This window comes from Podarcis muralis, chromosome 16, assembly GCF_964188315.1.
Source record: "Podarcis muralis chromosome 16, rPodMur119.hap1.1, whole genome shotgun sequence".
NCBI classification, from domain to species: domain Eukaryota; kingdom Metazoa; phylum Chordata; class Lepidosauria; order Squamata; family Lacertidae; genus Podarcis; species Podarcis muralis.
In genome coordinates this window covers 40,816,708-40,825,727 of record NC_135670.1, presented here as the reverse complement: position 1 = coordinate 40,825,727, position 9,020 = coordinate 40,816,708, and positions in this window count along the sequence as shown.

Here is a 9,020-nt window from a genome sequence, read left to right as displayed (position 1 = left end):
CAAGAGCACATGATCACTTATTCCCAAGGTTACCAGTACTTCCACTACGTTGATCAGTCCCTCCTTGTTGGTGAGGACCGGGTCCAAGAGAAGTGACCCCCTTGCTGCTTCTTCCACCTTTTGTGAAATGAAAAGTTCAGTGAGGCAATGGAGAAATTTATTGGACCTTACATTCTTGGCAGAGTTTGAGTTCCAACAGACATTGGGGAAGTTAAAGTCTCCTGTGGCTACTATTTCTCTCCTTTTTGAACGTTTGGTAATCTGCTCTAGGAAGGCATCATCCAAGTCTTCAGTCTGGCTTGACGGTCTATAACAGACACCCACAGGAAGGTCACTGTTCTTTCCCCCCTTACAGTCTTGACCCATAAACTCTCAGTCTGCCTTCCATGCTCCTCCTGCTGCTTCCTTCTTTTTTTCCTGCCCTTTTGCAGATTCCTGCAATGAGGTTATTATCCCTGGTATGTGTCTCTCTGTCCTCTGAAACCTGCCCCTCAGAGTTCACATTAAAGCTCTACTAATCAGGTTCGGGAGACTCCTAGGAAACACATTCTTGCCAACTGCTGTGGGTGCCAAAAGTCCTTCTCTGTGGAAGCAGAGATTGTGGGTCACTGTTACTGGCAACCTTGAGATCACTGGATGGAAGAATATTTTAAATTGTATTTGTTTTTAGAACTTTTTAATTGCTTCAGAATGCTTTTTTTTTTAAAGTGTATTTGTTTGCCACCCTGAGCTCCTTGGGAAGAAAGGGATATAAATTAAACAAATACATTAAATAAATAAAGTGGTGGGAGGCAGAGCACCTGTGGAACGCAAAGTCAAAGGATTTCAGCAGGAAGTTGCAGGGGATGCACTGGTTGGAAATGAAGCCGTGTAACCACCCCCAAAACTTTTGCAAACAAATTTAGAAGTGGGATTGTGTGTGACCACCCAGAAAGTGTCACGAGCATCAATCAGGAATGCACAATGAATAGATTGCCTAGAAGGGCTCACAGTCTTTAAGGCATCTTGCATGGCTGCTTCTGCTCTGGAAATAGATGCAAGGCAGAGCAATTGGCAGACGTCACCGAGTGGCAAGGAGCAGCAGGCCTGCCTGCAGAAGCAAAGCCTCCTTCAGAGTTGCTCAGGTTTCCCCCCCCCCCGAGTGTCACCCCCTCCCTGTGGTTTCCAGCAACTGGTATTAAGCAGCTTTACTGAAGAGCTTTCCCAACTGTGTGTCGCAACACGTTAATGTGTCGGAGGCAGTGTGTAGGTGTATCACGTGAACGCTCCCTGTGCTCCTCCAGGGGCTGGAAAGGGGTTAATTTGCTAGTAAAACTGAATTACCATGTCACAAAATGATGCATTCTTTAAAAAGTGTGCCACCAACATAAAAAGTTTGGAAAGCTCTGCTTTACTGCAACTACGGAAGCAGAGCAGAGCTGGAGGAAGCAATGCTTTTCTGTGCCAGTTTCTGGGAATCACAGGAGAGGAGAATGTTCTTGCATTTAGGTCCTGCTTGTGGGTTTCCTATAATAGGCATCTAGTTGGCCACTGAGACAACAGGACGCTGGACTAGATGGGCCATTGGCCTGATCCAGCAGGCTCTTCTTATCTTCTTATGGCAGCCAGTAAGAATATCCAACAAGCCAAACTGCTGAATCTGACCAAAGGCCCATCTCGGCCTGCAACCAGATCCCTTGAGGCAGTCTTATTCCAAAGGGCTAGTGCCTGTCTCCTGCTACACAGCCATCCACATGGAGGTGGACCAAAGAAGCGACTCTTCATCAGAAGAGCACACCTGAGCGCAGGTGCTCCAGAGGGTCCTCAGAGGAGCTAAGGTCCCAGAAAGATCAGCTTCTCTCCAGAGTCCATCCCAGCAGCACAGAGTTTGTATTGCAGCACAGTCCAGAATCCACAGCATCATATCATATCCATATAAGCCATATATGGTCCAGAAACACTCATGACAGCGTAGCCCCCCCCCCCCAGGTACAAGACCACCAGGAGGCATAATGAGGGACAGGGGCAAGTCAACAGGGAGACAGAGATGCCGTTGTCTCTTGCAAGAAGGAGACCAGATATACTATGGCCTCCTAGACCACACCTGAACCCCAGCTAGTGGCAGGGAAGGAGCAGTAGGGATTGCTTACTCATGAGCAGCCCACTGACTCTGGGTCCACAGACCAGGTCCATAGCCTGGCCTTGAAGCTCTTTGCTCTCCAGGATTGGGGGTGGCAGCTCCCACTCCCACCTGCCCTCAGAGGTTCTTCCTCAGTTGTCCAAGTGTGACCCCATTATAATTAGCTGTCATTAAGTTACAATCACAGCCTGACTCATAACCCTTTTCTTTAAGATCCGTGTTTATTTGGGGCATGTGGCCTGATACATCAAGAGACCTGTTGCCTGCCATGGGCCTAGACGCTGCCAGGGCCGGTTTCCTCAGGCAACCACCATGTTTGCCAGTTACCCAGCTGGCTCTGTTCAGGTTCCAGACATTCGTTGGCAGAGCTCAAGGTCCGTCCGAAGGGCCTGGGTGGCAGCAGCCTTCACTAGATGGGGAGTCTGAATGGGATTCAGCTGGCCTACTCCCCTGCAGATGGGTCGGCCTCAGGACCACAGTGTGTGGGAGGGGGACTTGCCCTTTCCTTTCTGTAGTCGCAGTGGGAATTCATCATGTGTGCCTTCAGTTGGTTGGGATAAACGAGTCTCAAAACCCACTAGAACTAGAGGAAGCGGCTTCCCTGAGTTGTGGGCAGAGGCACCATCTTCTTTACATGATTGGGGGGGGGGGCTCTGTACAATGCCCTGATGTCACACGCATGATGTCATGACATGGGGCAGAGCCAAATGTGGCGGCTGCTTGTCCCTGGCAGCTCCTTCCGCCCGTGTGCTCCTGCCTGGCTCCTCCACACCAGGCCACACGGTAGGAAGCTGCAAGCAAGAGGGGGAGGAGAGATGGGCAGTGGTGGGTGCAGGTGGGGCAGGAGAAGTACTGAGGGGGCTGGGCCCCCAGAGGAAAAGAATTTGGGTACCCAAGTCCCATAGAGTAACTTGGCACATATAGTTGAGTTTTAGTTCCTCTTTCCCCTCTTTGCTGCTTGCTTCTGCTGTAGCAAATAGAGGTCCCGTCTGAGCCTTACAGCTGTGCCTGTCTTCCCTGAGGTGAGGAAAGGGCCTTCTTGGCAACACTAGTGGCACCTTGTGAGCCTGCACATGTTCTGCACTTGCTCAAAAACTATCTCCTTACATTAGGACAAAGGGGGCCCATTTATTTCAGCATCCTGTTCCCACAGTGGCCAACCCGGGGCTTCTTCTGGGGAGCCTACAAGCTTGGCATGAATGCAACAGTGGTCCCCACACTTGCCATTCCTAGCGATGGACACCCAGGAGCATTCGCTGCCTCCAGCTGCAGAGGTATGGAGGCGGATCTGAGGGACAAGTTACCTATTTCTGTAAGTATATTACAGATATGAGCATATATGGAATTGTAATTAACTTTCTTTTCTTTTGTTCAATTAAACTGTTCTTTAAAAATAAAATAAAATGATTTTTTAAATGCCAGGTGTCCCCCATCTTGTATATGTGCAACTAGTTATTCCTTTTAAAAAGAAAAAGATATTTATTAAGATTTTCAAAATATTACAAAATGAAAAAATAAAAAATACAAATACAAAATAAAAATAATTAAAAACAATTCCATCTCTCCATTACTTATCTTTCATTTGCTGGCAGGGCAAATCCACCTCTTTCCTTTGCATCCGTTAATATTTTAAATTTTATTCTGGGCTTCTTGCCCTGCCAGACAAATCTAGAAATGTCTCTCTGCCACTTCTTGAAACAATCCATTTTATCCAGAATTTGCAATGTTTGAAACAAAAATAACATTCTTGGCAATACATTCATCTTTATCGCAGCAATACGACCTAACAGTGAAAGCTTAAAATTTGACCAAATTTCTAAATCTTTTTTCACTTCCGTCCAGCATTTTTCATAATTGTCTTTAAATAAGTTCCCATTTTTAGCTGTCATATTAATCCCCAGGTATTTCACTTTCTTAACCACAGTTAAACCTATCTCATTCTGAAACCTCTCTCTTTCCATCACTGTTAAATTTTTCTCTAAAACCTTTGTTTTTAACTTATTCAGTTTAAATCCTGCAACCTGACCGAATTCTTGAATCAGTTCCAAAACTCTTTTAGTACTAGATTCTGGCTCCTGTAATGTCAATACTAAGTCATCTGCAAATGCTCTCAATTTATACTGTTTAGCTCCGACTTGTATACCTTTAACCAGCTGGTCCCTTCTAATCATATTCAACAAAACCTCCAGGACTGATATAAAAAGCAATGGGGAGATTGGGCAACCTTGTCATGTCCCTTTTTCTATCTTAAATTCCTCCATCACCTCATTGTTAACAATTAACTTGGCCTTTTGTTCAGAGTAAATTGCACTTATACCATTTCCAAATCCTTCACCCACCCCCATCTCCTGTAAGTTCTTCTTCATAAAACTCCAAGAAATATTGTCAAAAGCTTTCTCCGCATCCACAAATATCAAAACTGCCTTAGTGTTAATATTCACTTCTAGTTTTTCCAGAATGTTAATTATATTCCTCAAATTGTCAGACAAGTGTCTACCCAGAAGAAAACCTGCTTGGTCTTTATGAATCTCTTCCATCAACACTTTTTTAAATCTTTTGGCCAAAATATCTGCAAAGATTTTGTAATCCACATTCAACAATGATATGGGGCGGTAGTTCTTAAGCTGAGTCTTTTCAGTTTCTGTTTTCGGTATAAGTGTAATATACGCTTCCTTCCACGACTCTGGTGCCCTTTTCCCTTCCAATATTTCATTACAGACTTCCTTTAAAGGTTGTACTAACCATTCTTTTAAAGATCTGTAATATCTAGAAGTCAGTCCATCTGGTCCTGGAGATTTACCTAGTGCAACTAGTTATTCCTGCTCAAGTTTGTCTCCAATGAAATTCATTTTGTTAGTTTTGGCTTCATTCTCCAGTCTGTTAGTCATCTTGAAGTCTAATTCTGTCTTCTGGGGCATTAGCTACGCCTCCCAGTTTGGTGTCATCTACAAATTTGATGAGCATCTCCTCAATTCCTTTGTCCTAGTAGGTTATAAAGACATTGAACAACAAGAAGCCAGGACAGAACCCTGGGGCACCCCACTTGACACTTTTTTCCAGGATGATGGGGACCTATTAGTGAGCTCTTTTCAGGTTCGGTCAGTCAACCAGCTACAAATCCCCCTCAGTTTACTCATCCAGTGCACGTTTTACCAGCTTCCTCACAAGAATATCATGGGAGACTTTGTCAAAAGCCTTACTGAAACCAAGACACATTACGTCTACACAATTCCCCAATCCACCAAGCTCATAACCCCAGCCAGATGGGCGGGGTATAAATAATAAATAACTACTTTTAAAATATTAACGGATGCAAAGGAAAGAGGTGGATTTGCCCTGCCAGACCTTAAACTTTATTATGAATCAGCAGCGTTCTGCTGGTTGAAAGAATGGCTACTCCTTGAAAACACAGACATTTTGGATCTGGAAGGTTTTAATAATGTATTTGGATGGCATGCATATCTGTGGTATGATAAGGTCAAAGCACATAAAGCATTTAAAAACCATATTGTCAGGAAAGCACTGTTTAATGTTTGGATAAGATATAAGGACTTGCTCGAAAATAAAACCCCAAGGTGGTTGTCACCGATGGAAGTGAAGGCTCAGAAAAAGCTCAATATGGAGGCCAAATGGCCGAAATATTGGGAAATTTTGGAACAAGTGGGAGACAAACTGAAATTGCAGAGTTATGAAAAACTAAAAAACAAAGTGCGAGATTGGCTTCATTATTATCAAATAATGGAGGCATACAATATGGACAAAAAAATTGGATTCCAGGTGGAAAAATAAAAATTGGAAACAGAATTGTTAGATTCCAAAACTAAGACTTTGTCAAGGATGTATAACTTACTGTTGAAATGGAATACTCAGGATGAAACAGTGAAATCTGTTATGATTAAATGGGCACAGGATGTTGGACATAACATTATGATGGCTGACTGGGAACAGTTATGGACCACAGGTATGAAGTTTACGGCATGTAATGTCTTAAGAGAGAATATTATGAAAATGATATACAGGTGGTACATGACACCAGTCAAGCTTGCAAAAATCTATCATTTGCCCGATAATAAATGTTGGAAATGTAAAGAAACTGAAGGTACATTCTTTCACCTTTGGTGGACATGCCCAAGGATTAAGGCTTTCTGGGAGATGATATATAATGAAATGAAAAAGGTATTTAAATATACCTTCCTGAAGAAACCAGAGGCCTTTCTCCTGGGCATGGTCGGCCAACTGGTGCCAAAGAAGGGTAGAACTTTCTTTATGTATGCTACAACAGCAGCAAGAATACTTATTGCAAAGTATTGGAAGACACAAGATCTACCCACCCTGGAAGAATGGCAGATGAAGGTGATGGACTATATGGAACTGGCGGAAATGACTGGCAGAATCCGAGACCAGGGAGAAGAGTCGGTGGAAGAAGATTGGAAAAAGTTTAAAGTCTACGTACAGAAGTACTGTAAAATTAATGAATGTTAGAATGATGTTGGATAAGAAGTTAGGTGGTTTTTTGCTATAATGCTATAAGGAATATGAAAAAATGGATTATTAATAGGTTAAAATTTAAAGTTAAAATATTTTAAGATTAAAGATTAGGATAAACAAAGAGGGAAAGGATTTGCTGAATTAACAAATTGAATTGGAATACAAAAAAGGGAGGTGTGAGGAGGTCCGGGAAACAAGCAAATGAAAGATAAGTAATGGAAAGATGGAATTGTTTTTAACTATTTTTATTTTGTATTTTTCTTTTTTCTTTTTTCATTTTGTAATACTTTGAAAATCTTAATAAATATCTTGTTAATAATAATAATAATAATAATAATAATAATAATAATAATAAATAACTACTACTACTACTGGGACGCGGGTGGCGCTGTGGGTAAAACCTCAGCGCCTAGGACTTGCCGATCGCATGGTCGGCGGTTCGAATCCCCGCAGCGGGGTGCGCTCCCGTCGTTCGGTCCCAGCGCCTGCCAACCTAGCAGTTCGAAAGCACCCTTAAGTGCAAGTAGATAAATAGGTACCGCTTTATAGCGGGAAGGTAAACGGCGTTCTGTGTGCTGCACTGGCTCGCCAGATGCAGCTTCGTCACGCTGGCCACGTGACCCGGAAGTGTCTGCGGACAGCGCTGGCTCCCGGCCTATAGAGTGAGATGAGCGCACAACCCTAGAGTCTGGCAAGACTGGCCTGTATGGGCAGGGGTACCTTTACCTTTTTACTACTACTACTGCTACTATTTAAAAAATGATTCATCTGGCATAATTTGCTTTTGAGAAACCCATGCTGGGTCTTAGTAGTCACAGCATCCTTTTCCAATTGCTCACAGTCTGTTGAATTATCTGTTGTAGGACCTATCCTGGTATCAATGTCAAACTCACCGGTTGGTAGTTACCTGGGTCTTCTTCCCCCCCTTTTTTGAAGATGGGGACAACATTTGCCCGCCTCCAGTCTGCAGAGACCTCACCTGTTCTCCAAGAATTCTCAGAGCTGAGAGACTCCGAGATTACATCCTCAAACTCTTTAGCATCCTTGGTGCAGCTCATCAGGCCCTGGAGATCTGAATTCATTTAAAGTAGCCAAGTATTCCCTTACCACCTATTTTCCTATCTTGGGCTTCAGCTCCTTCCTGGCATCATTAATTCTGTTATCAGCAGTTTGGGCACTGCTTTCCTTTGGGGTGAAGACAGGCAAAGTAGGTGCTGGGTTCTTCAACAACTCTGAGGTGGATGCCAGTTTCTATTTTGTCTTCAAGGCCCAGAACTTCATTTCTCGTCCTCATGTGGCTCAGTTCCTCAGACTCCCTTCCGGCAAAAGTTAGTTCAGGCACAGGGATCTGTCCTAGAGCTTCCATTGTGAAGACAGGTGCAAAGGCAGCCTTCCCCTTCTCTGCAGTCTCCTCACTCTTCTTTAGTACACCTTTGTGTCCAAGGTCGTCCCAAAGCCCAGCTGCCTCCCTAGACAGTCTCCTGAAACTAATATATTCCCATTGGTGATCTTAAATGTTTTTTAGCAAAGTGTTCCTCAAGTTGTTGGGTTTTTTTAAGCATCCCACACTTTCTTGCTTTCACTTCTTTTGCCAAGGTTTGTGTGCCTTTTTGTTCTCTTCACTTGGACGTGACTTTTATTTGGAATGAAGCCTTCTTGGGTCTAAGGGTGCTTTTGACTCCGACTGTTAACCATACCAGCGTCCTCTTGGGCTCTGGAATACCTTTCCTGATCTGTGGTATATTTTCTCACTGAGCTTCTAATCCTGTGTTTTTAAACAATTCTCAAGCACCTTGAAGAGATCTGACCCTCTTGACCTTGCCTTTCAACTTCCTTTTTTAAGCAATACTCTCATATTGGCTAAGTTTCCTTCTTTCAAGTTAACTGGTCAACTCTGTTGATTTTCCTGGCAATTGTCCATTTACATATAGATTAAATCTGGTAACACGATGGTCACCACTCCCAGTTGGTTCAACCGCATGTCTCACAGCAGATCCTGGGCAGGAAGTGCTGTGCCAATGCCTCCTAGTCTGCCCCATGGCCCCCTGTTCTAGGCCACTTCTAGGTCATTTAGGGTATCTAGAACTGTTACTTCTTTGTCGAGACTGCAACACATGCATAGCCAGTCTATGTGAGGGTAACCGATGTCAGCCATTACTGTCATTTGTTCCCCTCAATTCTTCTCAACTCCTCCTCACAATCAGCTCTGGAGATCCTGGCCCCATTTAATGCCAAGGCCTGAAAACTGCTAGAAGCATTAGGAGATGTAAGCCAGGAACCATCTGTGTGGGGTAAAACAACTCCTGCGTTTGATTGGCCTTTAAGAGAGACAGAAAGCACCATTTGCATAACTGATTTCTGTGTCCATTTCATTTCTCATTGCCTCAGAAAATGAAGCTAGTAATTAAGATAC